General features: G+C 40.6%; 1 protein-coding gene across 1 annotated transcript in view; it reads right to left on the reverse strand.

The window, feature by feature from the left end:
- The window catches only part of LOC121858730 (vesicular glutamate transporter 1-like), a 131,946-nt gene extending 123,334 nt beyond the window's left edge, over nucleotides 1–8,612 (reverse strand). The window contains exon 1 of the mRNA XM_042355353.1: nucleotides 8,520–8,612. The gene's annotated coding sequence lies outside the window, so the exon portion shown is untranslated. The remainder of the gene's footprint in view (nucleotides 1–8,519) is intronic.
- Between the last annotated feature and the right edge of the window lie 17,910 nt (nucleotides 8,613–26,522).

A 26,522-nucleotide genomic window follows, 5' to 3' on the forward strand; every position in this document is an offset into this window, starting at 1 on the left:
CTCACCCCCAAACAAGATCCTAACCTCTTGACCTCCCCCGTACAAACAAACACCACAAGAATAATAGGCCTCTAATCTTACCTATTTATCCTATTCCCTCCTTACCTAACAGTTGCCTGACCCTACCCAAAGCCCTTCTTCCTCTTAGGTCTTAGCCTTCCCACATACCCTTTACGGATCACGTGAAGATTAGACACCCCAGGGTTTATATTAACTGAAGATTAACTTACCTTTAAGCTACATAGGTGGATAGGTTAGAATAGGATAAGCAATAATAAGTGTAATCTTCAGGTGATCCCCCCTTTACTAACATCCTAACCTTATCCAGAATAACGTGGGTAATCTTAACACTCATCTTGTCTAACACATCTTATGCCCCTATCCAAAAATACCCTTCCCCAAGTCGTTTCACTATCCATTCCTCCCTTACCCAATAGATCCCTGAACTTACCTAACCAATCCCCCTACCCTCAGGTTCACATGACTCTTCTCGCCTCTACACTCACATATCTTAAGTTATTCAGCTTCAGGACCTTAACCCATACACACAGGTAAGCGTTCCCTCCTGTAGAAACACCCTATCTCCTGGTCTTACCCAAAAACACAGGTGCCTCCAGCCTTCAGAATTCTCCCTTACCTAATAGAGCCAACTCCCTGACCCCCTCCTCCCCGACATGAAAGTCTTCTTATTTCCTCAAACGACGTTCTATCCTTAACCCTGCTCAATCAGCCTTCACCTCAGACCATTTCACTACCTCCAGGTATCTTATCATAAAAGATATGGGTCATGCCTTTATTCATTATGGATCACTTGAAGATCAGCCCTATCAGCTTATTTCACCTTAAGATAAATTACCCTGATGTTATTAACCTAGCATAACCTAATATAAACTACCCTAAGTTAACCTAACATAATCTAATCTAACCTAACCCCCCCCCCCAGGTAACATTAGGTGCGCGCTGTTTAATCATCAGGTAAAATAAGTTGTGATGGAGGAGGCAAATCTTCAGGTGATCATTCATATCAACTGTCCATCCCTTACTCCAGCCAAGAGGGTCGGGATGGGTGAGGTCACGTGGGTGTGGCCAGCACGTGGGAGGGAGGAACAATCTATACCACTTTTAGAACATTAAAGTTGTCTTGTCGATGGTTGGGGACCTCAAGGGCGTGGTGATCCCACTCAAGCACTCTTTCTGTACGACTTAAAGTTGGTGGTCGTGTGGGTGTGTCCGCGCCCTGACGTGTATTGCCTCCTCCCACGCCGTCACCACCACTACATTCATAATAAATCTCTCAATCGCTGTGTGTTTGTGAGGGTCATTTGTAATCCTTCAGAAATTTAATTATTTATTTATAAGCATGTCAGTACAGGCATGAGGTGAGGTCAGGTCACCGGTAGATCAAATTAGGTGTAGGTCTGATCAGTTCAGGTCAGGCCAGAGAAGCAACAAGGGCAAGTGAAGTTTTTGCGGATTTTTACAATCCAAAGAGTCAAATACAGCCAAGGGAGGCTGGGGTAGACACATCTGTAGGTCCAGAGTTCCATAGATTCTTAATTTAGATCCCCCCTTTCCGCACCTCTTCCCCTTTCGGTACAGCCTCGACGTGAGTTTATTGCCATATAGAATGCCATAAACGACCCGTATCGTAAGTGGAGACAGTTACGACGCGTGTTCTCAACATCTCTATCACGGGAGACTGAGACTGTTTGAGAATAACTCTTACTCACTCACTTACTCACTTGGGCTTTATATTGAGGTTAATGTATCAAAATCTTCACCAGCGGCTTCACAATGAAATTCCAATTCCGTAAATATCCACAAAAACACTGAACTGCACAAAACTTGTCCAGTCGTCTCTCGAACATCAGCGCGCTAGTCTCCCTGGTCCCGCTGTTCTGGGTAAATAGTTCCACACAGTGTGCAGTGAGAAGCTGTACTACCTCAGTTAGCTTGGTCAGGGAACAAGCTATATATTCTCAAGTGTTACGACAATATTACTTCGTTGGGATCACGTGAAGATTAGACACCCCAATTTATTTCACCTGATGATTAAACACCCTACCGCTGACCTAACCTAACCTAACCTAAACACCCTACCCCTGACCTAACCTAACCTAAACACCCTACCCCTGACCTAACCTAACCTAAACACCCTACCCCTGACCTAACCTAACCTAAACACCCTACCCCTGACCTAACCTAACCTAAACACCCTACCCCTGACCTAACCTAACCTAAACACCCTACCCCTGACCTAACCTAAACCCTCCAGGTAGCTTTTGGACATCTAATCACCAGATGAATTAAGTTGGGATGGCTAATATTCCCGTGATATCTTAGCTCTACTGTTTCTTCCTTGTAACATTTTAAACGTCTCCATAACATAAGGTCCTCAGCTCGGGTTACAGTAAACTACAGTACCCGCGGGAAGAGACAAACGCGTGGGCTCCTTTTGTACTTTTTGGATGCAAGTTTAGGACATAAGGAAGTGTATGTGAAGTATTCCCGCTTGGTGTACTGTATATTAGTTCTATATATAAGACCTAATAACTTAAGAAGAGAGAAAAAATAGAAAGATTTGACAATGACCGACTCAGCAGCAGCTACACACACACACACACACACACACACACACTACTTCTGTCTCTTTGTTATCAATCGGAATCGAGTCGAGTAGACGATCATCCAGCGATGACAAATGACTAATTTTTAATGGTCTCACCTTCGTTAGTAAGCTCTAAGGACCAATATGGAACCAGCTGGGTCGTCTGCACTAGTTGTGTGTGTAGAAAGCTACATGTAGTGCGAAAGAGGCAGCAGCAGTCTTTTCGACACTGGCACTTGTCTGCCTTGGCATGTAGTCGATCATACTCGGAAGGTTTTTGCACCCTCTCCTGAAGTACTTCAAGAACACGGTTGGGGTGGTGGTCTTACAGGGGAGCATCGATTTGAAACTATTTTAGCTAAGTCTTGAGAGAATACTTGTACTTCTTCCATTGCTCGCCAGCACTACATTTGCAGTTCTTCATTTAGCTGTAGAGTAGCATGATAATGTCGACCTCGATGCTCCTACAGTTGGTGTCAGAGACGATATTGGCATTTGTCCCCTTGTTTTCCAAGAGGAAACGGATGGTGGATCGGAGACTACGTTAGTGGAGATTCTCAACTGCCTTAAGGTGTCCCCTGCATGTGACCCATGTCTCGCTGACATACAGCAGGGTGGGAATGGCCGCTGCTTGATAGACGAGCGGCTTTGTTGACAGCTTCAACTTCCTACAGCTGAAGACATGAGTACACAGTCTGCCAAAAGATTGAGACGGACATCTGACCCTATGTTGGATGTCTTCATCGATGCCCACGATGGTGGACAGGTGAGAGCCAAGGTACTGGAAATAAGTGACGTGAAGAGGGTGGTCCCTTCAGCCTGGATGGACGGTGGAGGTGTGGCTGAAGCAGGGGCGGCCTGGAACAGAATCTCAAGGTAATTTTAATCAACCAATCCCGGTGTTTTTCTATGGACTGGCAGAGGGTCTCACTGCAGGTCTTCGTGATGACGATTTTGAGGGTAACTTAAATGGGCAGTCAGAGTCAAATCATCAGCTGTCGGGGTGTTCAGTTATCCCTCCCGGTGGTGCTCCTCAAAATGTGTTCCACCTCTTGATCTTCAGTTCGTTTGACATTGAATTTCCTTCTGGGAACTTGTTACATATAGTTCTAGTCATGACCATATCGCAGCGATCTCTTTCTCCGACGGTTTCGATCGTGAGTTTTGCCAAAAGCCCTTGAACTTGTTGAGCTGCCTGAACAACGTATTGGTGATAGTGAGGCTGTGTTCAGCACACTTGCTAAGGAGGATTAGGCCGGTGGTATTGCATTTGAAAACTCCATTTTTTCCCTGTGGTTCCCTGCCAGAAGTCAGCATCTTTACCGACTATGGTATTGACGTTACCGACGAGCAAAGCATTATCTCTTCCTGGGACAGAGGTCAGCACCCTATCAAGCCAGCAGTAAAGGCCTCCCCCATGTCCTCCTCATCCAGTGTTGGACCAATGTACTGATGAAGGAGGCGTCACACACACTCTTATCACAGCCACCACTACCACATCATCCACCATCACTACCACATCGCAACCACCACTACTACATCGCAACCACCACTACTACACCACAACCACCACTACTACACCACAACCACCACTACTACATCGCAACCACCACTACTACACCACAACCACCACTACTACATCACAACCACCACTACTACATCACAACCACCACTACCACATCACCAACATTTCATCACATCTCTACTACCACAATCATATCGCCACCATCTCACCACCACCATTATTACACTACAACCGTGTGGTGGTAGATGGTGCTAGTGGTAGGTGATGGTAATGGTGTTAGTGGGAGGTGGTGGTAGGTAGGTGGTGTTGGCTGATGGCTAGTTGTGGTAGATGGTGGTTATAGTAATGGTGGTGAACAACACACACACACACACACACACAAAGCAAGAAGAAGGTTAAATAATATAATTCTTCTCGGTGAGGCTGATTTAACTCTGGATATTTCTGTCCACTAATGGCTGCCTGTCAATGTGTGTGTGTGTGTGTGTGTGTACAGCTATCAATTTTACTAACTAACCATACTTTCACATTATGACAGCTATACTTTCCTAATATACCCTAAATTAATTATACTCTCCTAGCACATATTTTAATGACAATATATTAGCCGGATGATTTATGCGTTTGTATTCCCATAAAATGTGTGTTGTTTAAGTCACACCACGACGTCAACAAGACCCTAACCTAACCTAACCTAACGTCATGTGTTTTACCTGTTATTACCAATGGGAAGAAACAACAACAATAACGATAACAATAATAATAATTATATACTAGTCCTATAATGATAAGACGATAACAACAACAATATTAATACTATAATGATAACAACAATAACTTTCCTTCACCCATATATAATTATCAATCATTTACTCGATACACTAATTGACTCCACTAATGACGTGGCTGTCATCTTATTCAATGACCTGACTGTCTACTGTAGTTTAAGCCTTAAATTCCCTTACATTTAACTTTTTCCCTGTAGCAAGTTACTCTCTTGCTCCGAGGATATTCTTTCTTTATCTCTCTATCGCAATGTTCTTTACTTTCCCTCTTACATTTCCTAGTTCCATATTAGTCTCGTAATCTTTATCGTCTCTCTGTGTTACTATTTTATTTACAGTACATTTTTTATTCGTCTTCAGTAAATAGTCCTAGCTGCGTTAGCGCGGTGCTTGTCACCAGGAATACATTATTATCAGTTAGTAATGCAGACGACTCGAGTTGAGAAAATCGTTTATGACAACTAAGATTGCTTTCATTGCTTTCATATGCGGAATATCTTATGCTTTGGGGAAATAATACTAGAGGACTTTCAAATAAAGAATACTACTTTCAAATGTTTACCCTCCCATTATGAAAGAAAACTACTGATTTCAAAACATTTCTACTTTCAAAAAACGAATAGTTCTGCTCTCAAATGTAGAATGTTCCTTCTGATAGACTACAGCTTTCTCAATTTAGCTCACAGTTTTTCACCAAATTTCTGCTTTCATTCCCGGTAAAATCAGCACTGCGTTCAAATATAAAAATAAAGGACCACTGTATTAAAATATAAAACAATGCATTTAAAAGTGGTCATTACATTCAAGTACAGAGTTTCAGTTAAATAAAGATTACTGTGCTCTCTCACACACAGAATTGCTTTCATGAAAAAACAGTGAATTTTCATTTTGATTTTTACCTTCAAAGACAACTACCTTTTGCAATGTCAAATTATTTAATCAAAAGAAGACTTTAAAATAAAGAAAACTACTTTCAAATTAAAAAGTCCTTTCAAATAAAAAAGTTTTCCATCAAATAAAACTTTTAACTGAATAGTTCTGCTTTCAGATAAAGAATCCTACTATCAAAATTAACACTGCTTTCGCAGGCAGATAATTACTTCAAAAAATTATGTATTTGGATTAAATCACTGTAATAAACTGAAATACGTGACTTTCAAAGCTAGAGCACTGCTTTCAAACACAGAGTAAAACTTTCATTTCAAGAACACGTCTGTCAAAAGTACTATTTTAAACTAAAGAATTATGTTTTCAGATAGAAGAACATTGGTTTAACATGCGGTTTACATAAAGTCCTGCATTCAGATAAAAGGACTGCTTTCACATACAGAGAACAGCTGTCTACAGACCACTGCTTTCAAATTAAGACCATTTCTATCAACCACAAACCATTGATTTCAATTACAGACTGCTGCTTTCAACTAAAGGCCATTTCTATCATCTACAAACCACTGCTTCCAAATTAAGAAAATTTTTATCAACGACAGACCACTGCTTTCAACTACAGACCACTGCTTTCAACTAAAGACCATTTCTATCATCTACAGACCACTGCTTTCAACTACAGACCACTGCTTTCAACGACAGACCACTGCTTTCAACGACAGACCACTGCTTTCAACTAAAGACCATTTCTATCATCTACAGACCACTGCTTTCAACTACAGACCACTGCTTTCAACTACAGACCACTGCTTTCAACGACAGACTACTGCTTTCAACTAAAGACCATTTCTATCATCTACAGACCACTGCTTTCAACGACAGACCACTGCTTTCAACTAAAGACCATTTCTATCATCTACAGAACCTGCTTTCAACTACAGACCACTGCTTTCAACGACGGACCACTGCTTCAACTAAAGACCATTTCTATCATCTACAGACCACTGCTTTCAACTACAGACCACTGCTTTCAACGACAGACTACTGCTTTCAACTAAAGACCATTTCTATCATCTACAGACCACTGCTTTCAACGACAGACCACTGCTTTCAACTAAAGACCATTTCTATCAGATGAAGAACAATATTCAATTAAAAAGTCCGGATTTAATATAGATCAACCTATTTATAAATGTGGAGCAAAGTTTTAGCTCAAGAATCTAGATTTTAATACGAAAATTAACTTCAAGGGAACTATAGTCTTTGCTAGATATTAATTTGTATCAATAAACACTCCTTAAAAAAATGGTCAAGAATGAAGGGCTGCTTTCAAAATGGAAAGTAGTGCTTTCATAATAGGAGTCCAAATTTTATCAAGTTCAATTTCATTTCTTCATCATTCTTGTTTCTTTCTTTGTTTATTGTTATTTCTATCCCTAATTCTCTTTCTATGGCTATTTTTTCTCAATCTCTCTCTAATTCTCTCCCTTTATATTTCTAACTTTCTCTTTCAATATCTTTAATTACCCCCCACCCCCTCTCTCTCTCTCTCCACCCCTGTTTCCAACTCTCTAATCTCTCTCTCTCTCCTCTTACCTCCTTCTATTCCTCTCCATTTATCCTTCTTTCTTTACCTATCTTTCGTAAACCTGCCTAGCTACCCTCGTATATATCCTTCATTTCTTTCAACCATTCTATCTTCTTTCATATCCTATTCACTTCTTTCAACCTATACTGTATTTTTGTCCCTAATATCTCAGTAGCTTCTTTCTCTTTACTGTTCTCATTACATTTCTTTCACTTTTATCACTCTATTCTTCTTTCGTTCTATTTCCTTCACTTCTTTCATCTTTATGCTCTCTTTCCTTATTTATCTTTACTTCTTCCATTATCCTAGATTTTCCCCTACATCTTAATTACGTCTTTATGTCCATCTATCTCTTCGTTCTGTTTCTTTCACTTCTTTCACCAGACTATTCTTTCACCCTAATTACATCACGTTCTTTCATTTCCTGTCATATCTCTCCACCACTGTCTGTCTTTCACCTTCACTCACCTGCACATGCCCAGTGTTACCTTCCCCCATTCCCCCTCCATCTCTCTCTCTCTCTCTCCCCCCTTTCTCTCTTTCAACCCCCACCACTCCCCCCTTCTAATCCATATTGGCTCCTCCCCACCTTTCCCCCCCTCCAAGCGCCTCTACCCCCCTCTCTCCCTCCCTCTCCATATTCCACCTATTTCTCCCATTTCATCAATTGTCTCCCCTACCCTTGGTATATCTTGTCCATGACTGGATGATACTGTAAAAGATGGTCCGAGGCACCTCCAAAAATGGCCCCCCTATGTAGTACAAAAACATTTAACTACCCACCTCCAAATGTCCCCTCTGGTGCCACCACCAAACTCTGACTGGCACTGTTACCTGTTGGAGGGGGGGAAGGCAGAGGGGTGGGCCGACTAATCCATTTTAAAAAGTGAGGAGGAGGAGAAGGAGGAATGGGGAAGAGAACGACTATATCAATCACTAGGGGGTTGACCTGACCTATGACCACCACCGGCAGCTGCACACGATCGTCCGTCCACGACTCCTCCAAGAATGACCGACACACAACACCACCTCACAGCCTTACACGGACACTTTCCACACGATATTCCTTCAACTAGGACGCTGACACTGGCACTGGGGGACGTCGGGAGGTGAAAATGGAGCACTTACTGCGTGTTGCGGTCCAGGGTCGGGAACCTTCAGCTGGGACTGGCGACGGATCCCTTCGCGTGGCGCCAGGCGGGAAAGTCATCGGCGCGGGGAGGGCGAGACGCGGTGGCGGCGCCCTGGTTGGTCCGCGCAGGCTGCCACACTTCTAAATTCATGTCGATATGCTGGGTAAGCGCAAGATCATTGGTTCATAATCGGCGCGACGGCGGTTTGATTGGTTGGCGTGGGCGCCCACCTAATGATGGCGTCCAATGGGAGGCGGTCACCGGGGATTACGTCAACATAAGTGGGCGGGGCTTAGGACGAGTGGCGGGAGGGAAACGGGACGCTTTAAGAAAATACTCGGAAAAATAATGCTGTGAGCTTGATTCAGCGAATGGATTTAGATCAGTATTTCGAAACAACATGAACACCAGAAGAGCAACACGTCACTCAAGGCTCTTTGTTCAGCCATAAAGTACAATAAATCCCTAAGAATTTTGCCGCCAATGTGATTGAAATTGCCAGTTAGAAGGAGCTCTAAGCACGGCCGTCGACACCCACGTTATCGTAAACTCTACCCCGGGGAACAGGAGGCGTAAAGCTCTATAATGGAGAGACAGTCGGCATCTTGGGGAACCTGTGATGTAAAAATCGATAAGATTATGAACATTCGAACAGGAGAGCTTAAAGCATAGCTGCCACGAGGTTGGCGGCGGCGGCGTGGGGGAGGAGGCAGAGGGGGCGTCGCGCCGTCCCGCTGCTCTTGCCAACAATGGTGGTTCACCAAGCTGCCAGAGCCAAGACGACCCTCAGCCTCCCTCACCGCCTCCTGCACCAAAGAGAAAAAGGCTCCTGAACGAGGGGCAGCAGCCTCCTGAAAGCCTCGTGCATCAGGGGCACCAACATCCTATATTAGGGGAACAGCATCCTAAATTAAGGGGAAAAACATCATTTCATAAGAACAACCTCGTATACATGGATAAATAGCAACTTGTGTTAGAGAAACTAGCTTCCTGAAATTGATTCCTGTAATAGCTGCGTCTATTAGGGGGACCCACATTATGGATTAGGGGAAATGGGTTCCTGTTTTAGATTCCTGTATTAACTTCTCATATTAGCTTCCTGAATCAGCTTACAGTAATAACTTCCTGTACTAGCTTCATGTAATGCCTTCCTCTAATAGTCTCCTTTACTAGCATCCTGTAATACCTTCTTGCAATAGAGGATATCGACCTACAAAGGCTGCTCTCTAAAGTCACTTCCCAACAACCTCCAAAAATTGTGACATAAAATCATTATACAATTAACCTTCAATTATGTGAATGAGATATAAGAACATCCCATTACTTGAAACGTCTCTACCACGACCACCTCTAACACAACCACTACCTCCAACACAACCACTATCTCCAACACAACCAATACACCCAACACAACCACTATCTCCAACACAACCAATACACCCAACATTACAACTACCACCAACACAACCACTACAACCTTCAACGTTAACACTACCACCTCCATCACTACCACTACCACCACCAACACTACCAATACCACTACCACCTTCAACACTACCACTACCACCTTCAACACTACCACTACCACTTTCAACACTACCACTACCACCTTCAACACTACCACTACCACCTCCAACACTACCACTACCACTACCACCTTCAACACTACCACTACCACCTCCAACACTACCACTACCACTTTCAACACTACCACTACCACCATTACCTCCACATACTACCTCTATCACTAACACTACCTTCAACACTACCACTACCTCCAAAACTACAACTACCTCCAATACTAACACTACCGTCTTCAACATAACCACTACCTTCAATAGAACCACTACTTCCAACACACCCACTACCGCCAACACAACCACTACCATTACCTTCAACACAACCAATACCTCCAACACAACCACTACCCTTCCCTCCAACACAAACACTACCACCTCCATCACAAACACTACCTCCAACACTAACACTACCTCTAACAATGTCACTTCCAACACTACCAATACCTCAAACAGAACCACTACCTCCAACACAACCACTACCTCCAACACAACACTACCTCCAACACAACCACTACCACACCAACACAGCCACTACCATTACCTCCAACACAACACTACCTCCAACACAACCACTACCATGACCTCCACACACCAACCACAACCAACTACCTCCAACACAACCACTACCATGACCTCCAACACAACCACTACCATTACCTCCAACACAATCACTACCTCCAACACAACCACTACCATTACCTCCAACACAACCACTACCTTCAGCATTACCACCACCTCTAGCTTAATCACTACCAATACCTCCAACACTACACTTACCACCAGCACCACCACCAGTTCTAACCCCACCACCAACTCCAACACCACCACTAACCACCACCTCCAACACCACCATCATTTCCAACACCACCGTCACCTCCAACACCTCCATCACTTCCAACACCACCACCTCCAACTCCAACCCCCACCACCTCCAAGACCAACACCACCTCCAGCTCCAACCCCTCACCACCTCCAACACCACCACCACCACCACTTCCAACCACCATCACCTCCAACACCACCACCACCTCCAACACCAACATCACCTTCCAGCCCCACCACCTCCAACACCAGCATCACCTCCAGCACCACCATCACCTCCCACCCCCACCACCTCCAACACCACCACCAACTCCAACACCGCCATCACACTCCAACACCACCATCACCTCCAGTACCACCACCACCTCTAGCACCACCATCACCTCCAACACTACCACCAACTTCAACACCACCATCACCTCCAACACCACCATCACCTCCAACACCACCATCAGCTCCCACCCCCACCACCACGACCTCCAACACCACCACTACTTCCAACATAACCACTACCATTACCTCCAACACGACCATCACCTCCAACACCACCACCACCTCCAGCATCACCACCACCTCCACCATCACCTTCAACACCTCCATCACCTCCAACACCACCTCTAAATAGTTCAGATAAACAAACAAATAATCAAATCACAGATATAAGAAACATCAATAACACTTATATAGATTCTGTAACTTGTGTATTTAAGGTCTGCTCGAGTAAAAATATCCCACACTCTGGCTAGGTGGCAACTCACGCGAGGTTATCAATTTTTCAACGCTGTGACCTTGATCTGTTGACCTTTTGACCTTGAACTTATCGCAGGTTTTGGGGGTCACCATGTTCAAGATATAGTATGTCAGGTATGAACACGGTTGGTCTTTATGTTCTTGAGTCCACATGAGAGGGAGTCATGAGACCTACTTGTTATTTTATTAGTCATTAGTTTAACTTTCAAACCCGTATACTAGCGTGTTAGTGGACCCCCTAAAAATAGATGATTTTTTTTTTCAGGTTATATTCATCTTTATTTGTACCCGAGGGAAGATCATCGCGGCTTCCTCGACCTATTGTACTGTACGTGTTCTAATATATCTACCTCGCCAGTACTCTGGAATTTTCGTAATTTTCCGACAAGAGTGAATATTAACACTTTCACAACCGGGACGCCACTTTTAATATTTTATTTGGCTAACTCCCAGACTTTATTCAGTTCAGAGGCGACTCCGTACAGAAGGGGTTAGTAGATTATATCCGCTAATAACAATATAACCAGGAAAGTTTTCACAGTGCTAGTTTTGAGATCATGGGCAATTCCCCAGACAAGGGGTTGTTAACATGTGTCCAGGCTCTGAAGAAGCGTAACGAGGTCCACCACCTCGTGTACTTGGTCTCCGCCAGCTGCCTTGTGCTGTACACTGCTTGTGACCTATACGAGTGTGAGGACCACCTGCGGATTCGCCCCCCAGATTATTTCACCAGATGATTAAACACCCTAATGTTAATCAAACATATAACTAACTCTAACAACATAACATAGTCTAACCTAACCCAACCTATCCTAATCTAACTTATCCTAACCTAATCTAACCAAATCTAATCAAACATAACCTAACCCCCAGGTAGCGTTAGAATATTGAACTGTCAGTAAAATAAACTGAGTGTTAATCTTCAGGTGACCCGAATGCGACAGACGGGCAAGGATTATAAACATCCCTTGCACTGATGTAACCACAAATTTTCACAACTCTTTTTTGTAGATTTCTAGTTAATGATTATTCTCCAGCCTAAGCAAAGGACCCTGCTGGAAATAAACATATGGTGACAATGTTTGGTTATCTTTGCTCGAATCGACTCATGGTTTACTATTGCTTATATACTTCCAACATGCAAATTCAACATGCAACATGCAAGTTGGGTGACTAATCTTAAGTAATCAGATACATTTCACAAACTGAAATCGTATACTACACTAGTTTACTATAGAGTAAAGAGGGCACTTTTAGCGTCAGGAATTTACTGAAACACTGGAGTGGCCGAGAGCTTCGTCACCTGCCCTGTACCCCTCACTCAGGGGCTCAGTCACTGAGTTTTCAAAAATCGAACCCTGGCGTTAGAAACTGCAAATTGGCCTACCTTTGTACCCGTGTCCGGCAAGTACGGGGCAAGTGTAGCATTGTCACACAGACTTCCCTATTGTCTGCTATATAGGGGCAACAGGTAGTTAGAGATGAACGACGGCCTGTTGGTGGCTAATTCTTTGGCCAATAATGTACACATCCCAGATCAAACTAAAGGTGGCGAAGGTGAGTGACATCAAAATTTATGCATCTATTAATGCTTCATTCCAATGTATCTCACTGTTTCCTCTTCAGTAATCGAATTTACGGGTGATACCGCATAGTAGTAGCTTTAAAATTTTGTCATTTTTTTAATTATTATTATTTCAATAGCATGCATATAGGCAATATGGCCTGTGTGTGTGTGTGTGAACTTTAAACTTATAAGACTATGCCATGTCTTTAGAGAGGCATTTAAGGCCAATATCGATTTTTTTCCATCACATCTTAATCTTGCTCACCTCCGCCAGGTTTGTTTTGACTTACGATGTGTCTGGTAGTGATTAGCGAATCAGCCAATAAGATGCCGGCAAGTCTCCATCTACCTGTTATAATATGTAACAGACAATAGGTTTAATTTACATGATCTTTTGTCGTTCATGTAGACACAGTTGTAATTAACTATAGCACAGATTAAAAAACAAACAGGAAAAATTAAAATTGCCATCAAGTTGAAAGAAAATAATACGCATCACTGCCATTCACTAGAATCTTCGACAAGATTCCCTCCGCTAAACAATATATCGTTTTACTATCAGGGACCACGAAAGGGGAAACTGGGGCACTGCAGATCCAACAACTGAATACTGTATAGGTTGGTTGGTGATACGGAGAGAAGAGAGCATTTGCTCTGAGGGTGCAAGAACGGTACAGTACAAGGTAAAGTTCAGATACTCTATTAAGGAGTGTGTTCGGCTATTTATATTTTTATCGTATCAGTGTGACCTATTTAACAATTGTACATCACAGAATATTTATGATTTAATTCTATTTGATAGCATCAGTTAATGACGATAATCAGTGAACAGTTCCCTCATTTATATTAAAATAGCAACTGTCATTATTTTAATAACAATAGAGGTTTTTATGATCAAGTGACTCGGTGACTTCCTTGGTGACTTGGTGACGTCACGAATGTAACTACAACCATCATTGGCTGGAGCGGTGCGAGACCTTGTCGGTCTAAAGCAAGGGAAATGAAATTTTTGTGTAAGGACAATGGAGTACTCTCGTTACTGTACCATTATTCACTCACTTCAGTGGATCGGGCACTGTACGGTGAAAAACTAAAGACCGCCAATGTTTACTTTCACCCTTACACATTAACAAGCAGAAAATGTGCTCAGATTAAGAGGCATATCCACCGATAACCTACCCAGACACCTGCAACTACCTTTGTTAACTTAAATCTGAAGTTAATAACATAAATACATGATAAATTAGTCAAATAAAAAGTCAGTAGACCGCTAGAATGAAATTACCCGGTAAGATCAAGTTTCTAATTAATGTTTAAAAATTCACAATTACTCCTTGTAGATGGTTTATTAATTGTATTTGGTACTTTGTTTTTTAATTAAAAAAAATAGAGTAATTAGAGCCATTTTAGCATATATATCTTACCTAACTGTTCACAAACTTGCTGTAAAATATCAATGCTTGTTTTCAGTGGTGTAGCCACTATGTGGCCAGTTAGATAATAATGACTGTAGGTTTGCTTGGCTAGACCTTACTTAACCGACCACGATTGTATCATGATATTTCAGTGTTTACTTTCAGCGATGGTGAAAGTAAAGTATGTGCACAGTTAGATAAGGTCTGTAGGTTGGTGTGATTCAGTAGCCTGTGGATCCTTTCTGAATTTTACAGAACCTCAAGAATCCATAACCAAATTTCATAACCACACCTTCATTGTGATATTCCCAACAGTACTGCCGTTAGCACAAAGCTAAATAACACCATTATCCTTTAAATTAAAAGACCCGTATCAAAATAAAATACATAGTAGCTACCCAGGCACTGAGACCTTTTGGAGTGTTAGGATTTGTTTTGCCTTGAAACATACACTGTATTTATTGTGTTCATAATACCATTCTCTTAAATCATAACTTCTACACTCTTTAGGCCCTACTCAACCTTACTCTTTGTCCAAAAAGCACAAAACATATAATAGCATGTTGCAAACTCTCCTTGTTCTGCATGGAGGTTGGCCTTAACTATTTTTCTAGTTTAGCCTAAATCGACAAATGACATTTTTTTTTGTGTGTGTGTTTTTACTTATTTTCACTGTGTTTGTCAAGGTTAGGTCAGATTATGCCGAACTTTGGTCCCGATAAGGTTAGGTAGGGTTGATTGATTTCACTGACTCTAATACCGTATATGCATCAAGGTATAGAAAGTACTCTTTTGGCAAAATAACTAAAATCATGATAATAATCTGTGGTGTCTCTCTTCTTAACATTTACAAGTAAAGGTATCCTATAAGAATTTATTTTGCTCCCATTGATTAAATGCACGCCCAATATGGCTAATAGTAGTAAAAGTATCATTGGTTTTCAGTTAAAATGTGCAATATAATAAATTAAATTTATTGCATTACTCTCAGGCAATGATTATTATATTAGTAAAAGTACTCGGTAGACTATATACTGTATATGGCGGGTTTTTTTTATTTTTTGCCTAGGATAATTTGGTAATTATCAAATTTACTTGATCCACTTAAGAAAAACATATTTGAGAATAAAGTAATAATTATCACCTGCTTGATCATGGGATTACCCATCATTGGGATGCTATGAATATGACTAACGCACTGCTACAATATGAATCGTTATCCCCCAATAAGATGAATAGGGATTTGACAAAAAATGTTGGGTAATAATACAGAATATTTTGGCCGAAGAGACGCTCACCACATAGAAAAAATGTGTACTGTACATCACTCATTACTGAGGATTCATGCTGTATCAGTTATAATTACCTGTGATGAAGTGCTTCCCGCAGACCTTCCAGTGTTCAGAGTTTGAAGTCTTGGCTCTAGAAATCCGCGATAACAGGTTTCTTCTTTCACTTATTAATTTCTTGTGTTCGTCTCCCTGATTTGGTATTTTGGGTATTCGAGAAAAGGGAAGGCTGGGGTGCTTCCTGGATTTATTTCCACAACCCATAATGCAACAAAAGTGTGGCATCGCTATAATAACCACTACAACAGCCACCAAGCCATTAAAAATAGAATAAAATGAGCCGACGTCCTTAGAATGAACAGAGTATATAAATTCATTCCCAGCTAGTAGGTACTAGGCAGCTATCAAACAGGGAGGTACAATCTCACCCAAAAGTTCGTTAACTCTCCCCGCCAGCTGCTGCTGCTGCTGCTGCACCGCCTGCGTCAGAAATATGAACTTGAGTCTCTTACTTCAAACCTTTAGATTCATTCGTATCGGTTTCATGTTCTGGTTGGTACTGAAACAGTTTCAAACATCTGAAGCAGGCAGTGCAGCAATAGCTGGCTGGGAAACTTAACGAACTTTTGGGTGACACTGTACTTAGTGCACTACTACCTAGGAAGATACTGGAAGCATAATGCACTGTCTAAAGGTAGACCCTACTGCCATATGGCATCACAAAATTGTGATATATATATATATATATATATATATATATATATATATATATATATATATATATATATATATATATATATATATATATATTCATTAAAAGTTACTGGTGCTAGCTGGTACTGTACGTGCAAATCAAGCTAATAGACTTGTGAATCTATGGGCAAGTTTCTTTACCCCATTTGCCTCTGTCTACCCAGCAGTAATTGGGGACCTGGTTGTTGATCGATTTGCGGATCGTATTCCGAGGTAATGGTTAGCCAGTGCAGTTGGCGAATTGTCCGTTCTTCTCGTACCCCTTGACACTGGGTGAGGTATATCATTAACTTGGGGTGTGGTTGTTGTATTGGCTTTTACACCGTAAACAAATTCATGCCTAGGTGGCCCTTGGGTCGGCCATCCTTGTTACACGAGGGGCTACCATTATCATTATTAACCTGGTTGACTATTTTTTTACCTGTAGCAATAATGAAAATGTAATTAAAACTATAATGTGAAACTCATTATAGTGATGATAGTTTCAATTTATAAACAAAGCTGGGATATACAAAATATATGCACCAAGGAGCTGGTTCCTCCACGGTGTCTGACAGGCTGAGGGCAGCTCTCAATGCTGCACTCTCTTGTAATCTTACTTACCAGGTTCTAACTCTGTCACATCTTACGACCTCTCCCCATGTCAATCTTGGCCTGCTCCTGGCTCTCTTCCTCTCTACATTTTGGCTCACCCATCTCTTGACCCAATTAGTCTCATCCATTCTTTCCGCCTGCCCATACTATCTGAGTCTGCTTCTGCACAGAGCTTTGTCAATACTCTAAAGACCCAGTTGCCCTCTTACCACCTGAACACATTCACCTCGCTAGTCTCATTTCAGCTTGCTCAAACCTGCATGTCGTCCTCTTTAACTGCCCATGTCTCACTGCAATATATCACACTACACATACCAGCCATATACTGTACAGTACATCTTTCCATTCATGAGAAGAGTATGTCCTCTGCTTGCTAATAAAAGCAGCAACTCCCTAAACGTCCCCCAACCACTTCTACCTCGTGCAACTGAGCAGGCTGCAGCACCCCCAACGGCACTGATCATATCACTCAGGTCACAGAACTCCTCGAAACAGTCCGGGGACATACTGTAACCCCATTGCAGAGTTTCTCCAACCTTGCTTAGGAAACATTGTTACCTACACATACAAGGGTGACCGGATAAAACCCCAGTCTCATATATAAACTAAACACTTTTATGTTTAGGTTAGGTTAGTGTTGACAAATGACAACCCCATTGGGGTTTTGTCATGGAACCCATATAAGACACCTCTTGTGGACCCACCTTCCGCACTCATTGTACATATTTAGATACTTTCCACCACAGGTCCCTCACCCTTACCACTAATCAATACTTTTATTTTTATCACATTCATTCTTAGGCCCTTTGACTATTCTGTCCTTCCATTTCTCAAATTTCTCCACTGTCTCTTCAATAGTATCAACTATCAGCATACAACAACAGCCGGAGCAGACCAGTTTTATTGTCCTGTGAAATTGCCTCCAGCACCATGATAAACAGAAAAGGGCTCAAGACAGACCCCTGACAGAACTACAGTACTACTTTCACCTAAAATTCCTCACCATTTACCCTCACAGGTCTTGAGCCCTCAAAGAATGCTATAACCATTTTAATGAAAACACTCTTTGACCCCTAGCTTTCTTATATGTAGTACACTTTGCTACTTCTCATGATACCGTCAAATGCCTCCTGTAAATCTACAAGTAAATAGTACAACTTTCTCTTGTAGTTGCTTGACCATAAATATTGCCTCTATAGTCCCTTACTTGGCATAAACCCAAGTAAACTTCAGGCCCCTGTAATTCCCACATTCAAGTGACCTTTACTTTTGTAAGTATTTATGATCTGACCTGACCTAGCCAAACTTTATCTAGCCTTCACCCCACACCTGTTCCTCCCACAATATTAATATGAGTACAGTATTTGAAATTGTGACACTTACACTATGAATTTCTTTTTGTCATACCTTTATTGTCTCCATCCTGGTCCTTGCCACACCTCCATCCTCTTGCACTCTTAAAGTACAACAGCTCTGTGACTGTCAGACTGCGGTTAAGCCTCCCTAGCAATGGTGCTCTGTGCCACACTTTAGTCTCGACTGGATCATTCACCAATGCCCAGAATAATTCCACATACAGCTCCTCCCTGACTTACGACGGGGTTTGGGACCCAAATCCAGGTCGTAAATCGAAATGGTCGTAAGTCGAAAATGCTTAAATAATACATAGAAAATCTAAAATGAGCGTCTATTTTTTTCTCAGCGCCACAAAACTCTCACTTTTAAGCTTGCCAGCCATTTTAAAGTGAATTACAAATGAAAATTTTGTCTGTACTGACGTTGGGACTCTAAAATACGTAATTTGGCAAAATTTTGGTACGACTGAGGCAGGTCGTAAGTGCGGATGGCCGTAAGTCGAATAGGTCGTAAGTCGGGGAACAGCTGTATATGCAATTTTTGGGAGTTACGGATTCGTCTCAATATACAGAAATTTCTCGAACACAGAAACGTTCTGGCTATCGGGAATATTACTTACAGTACAGGATGTCCCTGGGTTACGTACATCCGACTTATGGACATCCGCCGATACAAACGAGGTCCCCATAAAGTATACTGTATTATTTTAAGAATTCGACATAAGTACGTACAACCGTTCACAGTAACTTACAACAACTAGTTTGTGTGGTGGAGCGGTGCATGAGGAGTGAAGCGTCACCCAGTCATGCGCCTTGTGGTAGCGTCAGTACACCTTACGCTCATCTCGGTAACATGTGACAAAGTGCAAAGCAATGTATTTTTGCTTATTAACTCTATTTTTCTGACCTCATCATGGCTCCCAAATGCACATCTGATGCAAGTGATAGTAATGCATCCAAAAAAAGGAAAATAATTATAATAATAGAAGTGAAGGTTGACATAATTAAACTTTCTGAAAGAGGTGAAACACCGCCCAGTCATTAGTACAGCGTTGGGCTTCAATTGGTCAATGATCGGAACAATTTTGAAAAACAAAGACAAAATTCTTTAAGATGTAAAAGGATCTACATCAATGCAGTCAACTGCAATGACAAAACAAAGAAGTGGATTGATAATTAATATGGAAAGATTATTAATGATATGGGTAGATCAAGATCAGTAGCATATGCCGGTGAGCCTAGCCTTGCTTCTGGAAAAGGTGAGAGGCCAGTCCCAGGTTTCAATGTAAAGTAATAAACTTTAAATTTACAGTACAGTATTTTCTCGGTTTAATGAACTAATATGGGCCACCCCTTTCCGTTAAATTGAAATTTCCGCTAAATCGAACTTTCCATTATTTTCTCTCGATTTAGCAAATTAATTTGCTAAATTGAACGTGATTCCATTAAATTCCATGCCAAATGCACCGCTTGGCACATGGGGTTTGTTTATATCCACTCAGTCGGTGTCCTGCCGCCACCACGTGTGTTGTTCACTGCTACCTTTCAGCCTACATCTCAGTCAACTAACTACTGTGCTTAGACATCATCGAGTGAAAAATTGTGGAAAAAATTAATTCCGCTAGATTGAGAGTTTGTTATATTGGATTCCATTAAATCAAGAGTATATTGTATTTTATTTTCCTGATGACATTTTTTTTTTACTTTCATTTACTGTATTTTGTCATTTTATTCCTTCTTCTCTCTCAAATTAAATAAAATTTAAATGTACATATATACAGTAAGTATTTAGGCTATGATAAAGCGGGATTTTAAACATTATTCTGTAAGTACGGTATGCACATAGGGTATGTGGTTCAATTTTAGAATGTCTGTAGGAATGGAACTCGTATGTAACCCGGGAACTGCCTGTACTGTACTGTAGTCACCCACAAAAGTTCTGTTGGTACACAACACTAAATATACAGTACATTAAGCCTTGTCCTTAACCATCTTCTAATTTTCCAATGACTGACTTGCATCATTTACATGAACTGCACTGTACACTACAATACTGTACTACAGTATATACAATAGTAATAAGATTGCCCATTAGAAGTTCCACATTCATATACATTAGCTATACATACATTTCATAATTCTTCCCTATTCCACAATAATCTATATTACACCTTTAACTACAGTATATGCATTTTTTTTTCATTCTTGCAAGCTATAATTTATTTTCAACATTTTACCACAATATTCCAGTGTGGCAATTTATCAGGTTATAAAAAAAGCCCCCACTTTTGTACAACATGAGCGATAACTTTTATTTTCAGTTGCAGGCAGTTGTAAATGTACTGGACTTTGTTACTAAGTAAAAGTATTGTTACATTGGCAAAATGTTACTCAGGTAGAAGTAAAAGTATCGAAAGATCAATGTAATCATGTAGAAGTAAAAAAGTATCTCATTCATAAAATACTCAAGTGATGAAAGCAAAAAGTAACATCAAAATTATTAATTCTCAAATACAGTATTATAATAAATCCACAGTAAATTATAAAAAATACTTAACTAAAGATAAAAATAAAAGACTCACAGCATTACACATGTTTATTTGCAAATCTTTCTATTGAGATTAATCAATAACTTATTTTCAAAATTATGGCTGTCCAATCAGGATCTTTTAGGCCTAAATATAAGCCCAGCATGACCTACCGAAAGAGAATACGTTCCGCAGCTCTTCTCCCTACAATCCATTACAAGAAGTGAAAGGGCTGAAAATATATCTATCCAACACTATCATCACTTTCTTCCTTATCCACATACGTATCGTCGACACAGACTTATGGACCTCAGACTTAATATTGTCTCTGCTCGCATTAAGTTAGGATACAGACCTATCTGGCAGTATCTCAAGCAGGGGATGACCCGCACTTCTCTTTCTGTAACTGTCCCAAAGCTAATATCCTTCAACACTATCGTATTGCCCTGACTGTCCCACTACTGCCTACCATAAGGTGAGTCACTAACCACTATGTCACTACCTGTTTATTTGTAATAATTTAGATTTAATTCTTGTACGCTACCCAAAATTTGGTGGGTGGTAACTCACATTGTCCTTAAATCATATCAATATTGTCTCCACATCCCAAGTCATAGCATGTCCTGTGAGACACGAGTTAAACAAATGCGATATAACTAAGGTACTCAAACTATCCAACTTCATTCCTGCTAATAGTCCAAAAGGGCTAAAATCATGAGTAGGAAACAGTCTCCTTTCATCAGCGCTAATTGCTGTAATAGATGTGTTCTCGTATGATGTTCCTTTTTCACAAGTCTGACATGTCAAGTTGAACCTTCTTACCTATAAACCCTAACATGAAACATTAGAAGCACATCCAACCTCTTATGTCATTTATTGCCAAGTCTTCCACTCATTTATACACTCTGATTTTTGGATGTCCATCTCTCTTCACCCAATACTTCCTCCTCCTCTACTAAAATCAATTCTTTGGTTACTCATTTGTTATTCCCAGCAATACTATACTTCATTAACCCTATCAATTCTCTGACTCATGCAGTAACTGGACAAATTATCATATTCTGACTTCTCATTTTGTTTTCATATTATTTTATGTACATACAGAGGTTACCAAATGCTTCAGAAAGCTTCGAGCACACTATTTTATCATTTATTCTTTTGCCAACTTTGGATTCTGGTCACTCTGTAGTGTAGTGAAAAATGAAACATAAATATGAAAAAGATAATCTGAACTATAACAGATCTACTCAATGTAAGTTACCATATTTTACGGCATATAAGGCGCACCCCCCATTTTAGCAGGGAGTATTTAGGAAAAATAATGTGTATTTCCCTCCTGTATCCATTGTTTTCTTAAAACAATATATACAGTACCAGTAAATGTGAGGAATAAATAAGTTACAACAAAAAATACTCTATTGCCAAACCAGTAAATAAAAGCCAAATGAAAGTTTAACACGGTCGCCATTTGCATGTACTGTACATCTGTACTACGTTTACCATAGCAATGGCCATGCTACCTCCGCCAATTCCATAGCAACACTCCCCCACTAGCCAGCCAACTTGTGTTCAAAGAAATGTAATACAGTATATTCCTTTTATGTGTTTGCCCTTAGGACAATTATTTCTCGTAGTGTACTTTTTCACAATACGTATGTATATAGGATGGTGTGTGCATGTTTATCAGTAAAAATAAATGAAGTTACGTATATCTACCCGAAAATGCAAGTTGAAAAACAACAGCTTAACCCAGTAGCCTGGTTACAGAGACATGTCTAACCTGGCGGTTTTGACCATTCGCGGTTTTTTTACTCAAAAATTATACATGTATAAAATATCCTTTAAAAACAAAAATTTTAATTTCGCGCCATTTTCAATATTCCCGTGTGGTGCAGCAAATAGACGCCACCCTTTCCCGCTGCTCCGAGAAGCCTCAGTCCACACATGCCTACCGTACTGTGAATGCTACCGTGATTACCTCTTCTGTTTGTCCTCCCATGTGCATTCCACATGGCTCCGGGACGTAAGCCAGCCTCATCAAAGGCAAATATTACTAACAAAGACTCTAGAGTGACCAAGAGATCAAGAATAGTGATGACCTTAACAGAAAATAGTTTTATTGGACAAGCTCAGAGGTGGTATGAGCTATTGCTCGAGATGTGGTGAAGACTGACAATTTACATGTGTCTTTTTGTCAGAATACAAGTCTTCAAGTAGAGGAATGTGGGTGGAAGAGGACCGGCTGGCTGGCGTGACTGCGGGCAGACGCCGGGACAGTAGGGAGAGGTTGGCAATGCAGGTGTTGCCGACCTCAGCGAAATATAAATTTTTTTATTTACTTGTAATTAAATTTTTTTTGTATATAACTGTGTTTACGTTTTTCCATTATTATACTACAATATGATTAGTTTCAAATAATGATGTTAGTAAATACCGGTACAGTGCATCAGTGATCAGTGTGACCACTGGGCCATGAGTGGAGAGCATGGCATGGTAAAGTGCATGACCTACCTGAGCTGTTTGGTGGCCACAGGTACAGTAATTCCTAAAAGAGTATTCGCGGTTTTGGCTTTTTGCGGGGGTTTCAGGAACGTAATTCCTGCGAAAAATACGGGATTACTGTATCTGTAAATCTTCATTCGTATCAGGTATTTGTAGATTGAAAAATAAATGTTGCAGGTATGGCATTAATAGATTGCAATGCTTGCAAGAGTTCAGAAATGGTTACTGCTTAGCTACCTTTGAAGAGGTGGTGTCTGCCGTACAAATGTTAATCGTCTCAGGTTATCGTCATCAGTACAGTACATAGTTATAGACCGACATTTTATATTTTCATTAATTATTTTTTAATTTATTAATAATAATAATGTGCTTAAGTAAGCAATAAAATATTTTCAATTCCGGAGTTGGGTGAGGTAGAATTTAGCGGGAGACTGCAACTTCACATAAAGGACGCAGGCTGATATTTTTTAGCCTTTTTCAAACAAAAAAGTGTCTTATATGCCATAAAATATGGTAGATGCAATTTCAGGAAATTAAATGGATGAATTAATCTTGTATTAAATATTTTTACATATATTTTAAACAACTGCCATACAAAGAAAGAATCCCTCTCTCCAATGTTACAGGCTTAAACTTGAACCACAAAAGTTTTTTAAGAGTTAACAAGCAATATAAAAATATGTCACAATATCTCTATAGCTGAAAATTACTTTAAGGCCCAATCAACAAAGTACAAAACTTATTCATGCAAGCATATTGTATAAGTAATAATTATCATTGGTCAATCAGTTTCCCTAATATCGGAAATATATAACATCAAAATAATATTAGGATAAAAGTAAACGTGCAAATCATTATTTACCGTACAATATTTTAAAGCATCAGTTTACCGGAAGTGGCACCAAAAGAGATTGCTTTGAGTTTCAAAGGTTAAACTAACAAAAGGGCCGCAGGTTCCAAAACATTAGTACACCTACTGTATTATGAAAAATTTGATTAAGACACAAAACACTCATCTGACCTAGCACACACCTCAGAACTTGATGCACAGGGTTTGTCACCCTCATCCACCAGTGACAGTGTATTCCAAAACAGCCCTTCAACTCACAACAATATGCTGTGTCTCTCTACCTACACTTATGACCTTAAAAGAGTTTTGGAACCTAAAAATTCACCACTCAGAAATGGTCTTAAAGGGAAGAAATGTGCTCACTCATGTATGTCAAGCTCTCCGAGTTATAAGCTGCATATTCAAGACCAGACAAAAACATGAGTAAGATTGTCTTTTGTATATTCAAAATAAAAGCATCTGCTACAAAGCAAAGTCTGACACAGGGCAACACAGCTAGCAGGCACTTTAGCACTCCAGTATACTGCCATATATCTAATTCAATGCAAACAAGTGCCACAAGTGTTGACATAGTAAGGTAGAATTGTTATTTGCCCGAGGTGATCTGGGGAAAATTGGTCAACAAGATTGCAGGGGGGTAGTGGGGGGTGCAGGGGGTAGTGGGGGTGCAGGGGGTAGTGGGGGGGTGCAGAGGGGTAGTGGGGGTGCAGGGGGTAGTGGGGGGGTGCAGGGGGTAGTTGGGGTGCAGGGGGTAGTTGGGGGTGCAGGGGAGGTAGTGGGGTGCAGGGGGGTAGTTGGGGGTGCAGGGGGTAGTTGGGGGTGCAGGGGGGTAGTGGGGGTGCAGGAGGGGTTACTCCTGGGACCTAGAAAAAGACATTCCTGAGAAAAAAGAAAAAAAAGTCTTGGTAAACATTTTTTCCCCCAGATCATCTTTGATTCTACCTTACTAACAGGTCAGATATATTGATCGACTGACTCTTAAGTCTAAACCTTGTACCGCTCATCACGGTAAAACTTGCATATATAATCGATTATACCATTATGTCATTTTATCTTGCCTGCATTTTTAGAATGCGGATTTGTTTACACAACAGTGAGTAAATGTTCATGCAAAATGATATAATGTCATCTTCCTTACTCTATGCACATCACCCAAACTAGTATTGTACTTCCACCTTCTGCACATCCAGTTTGGAAATGGGCTTAATAAATATTCTAAATGTTGATACTCATTTCCCAATAACCTTATCAATGTTAATAATCACAGCTTTCAGTAACTAACAACTATGAAATGCTTTGCATTTCATCATGTTTTAATATGAGCAAACTCCAGACACCTTTCACAGAATGCATTATTTCAATGGACGTTTAAACCTCAAAGTTTTTCCACTAGGACTAAAGGAAACTGAATCCAATTCTAATTACATTCAAGATGAGACATGAAGGGGGTGAATGAATATAGTCTGAAAGAGATTCATACATGCTGGTTATCTTTAAATTGGTATAAATTATTCTCATCTAAAAAAATATAAAGTCTCTGCTGATACAGTAATGCCCATCTTCAACTTCACCTGGGGAACAAAGGACGATTGTTGCTATACACTCATGTGCTATCTTTTCAAGAAATTTTCTTTTACAGCTGTTATAAATTTGTCTGAACCCAGCATATTTGGGGATTGGGGAACAATTTCATACTGCAGCTTTAAGTATACAAATGTAATTAAATGCTGTCCTTTCAATACACTTCATTTATAAAAGTTATAAATAAATCCTTTTCTATACACAACATGTAATACAAACACTCCACTATATCTTCGGTGCCTTGGAGGCTTCACCAACAGTTCTCAGTTGGGCCCCTTGCCTTCTTTTCTTCAGAAATAAACTCATTACTCACATGCACACTGGGGACACCTCAGACACTAGACATGTCCACACCGATTATGTCCACCACCACAAAAAACCTTGGATGTTTTGCCACAAGATGAATTTTGTG

Source organism: Homarus americanus, unplaced genomic scaffold, assembly GCF_018991925.1.
Source record: "Homarus americanus isolate GMGI-L3 unplaced genomic scaffold, GMGI_Hamer_2.0 scaffold74, whole genome shotgun sequence".
NCBI lineage: Eukaryota > Metazoa > Arthropoda > Malacostraca > Decapoda > Nephropidae > Homarus > Homarus americanus.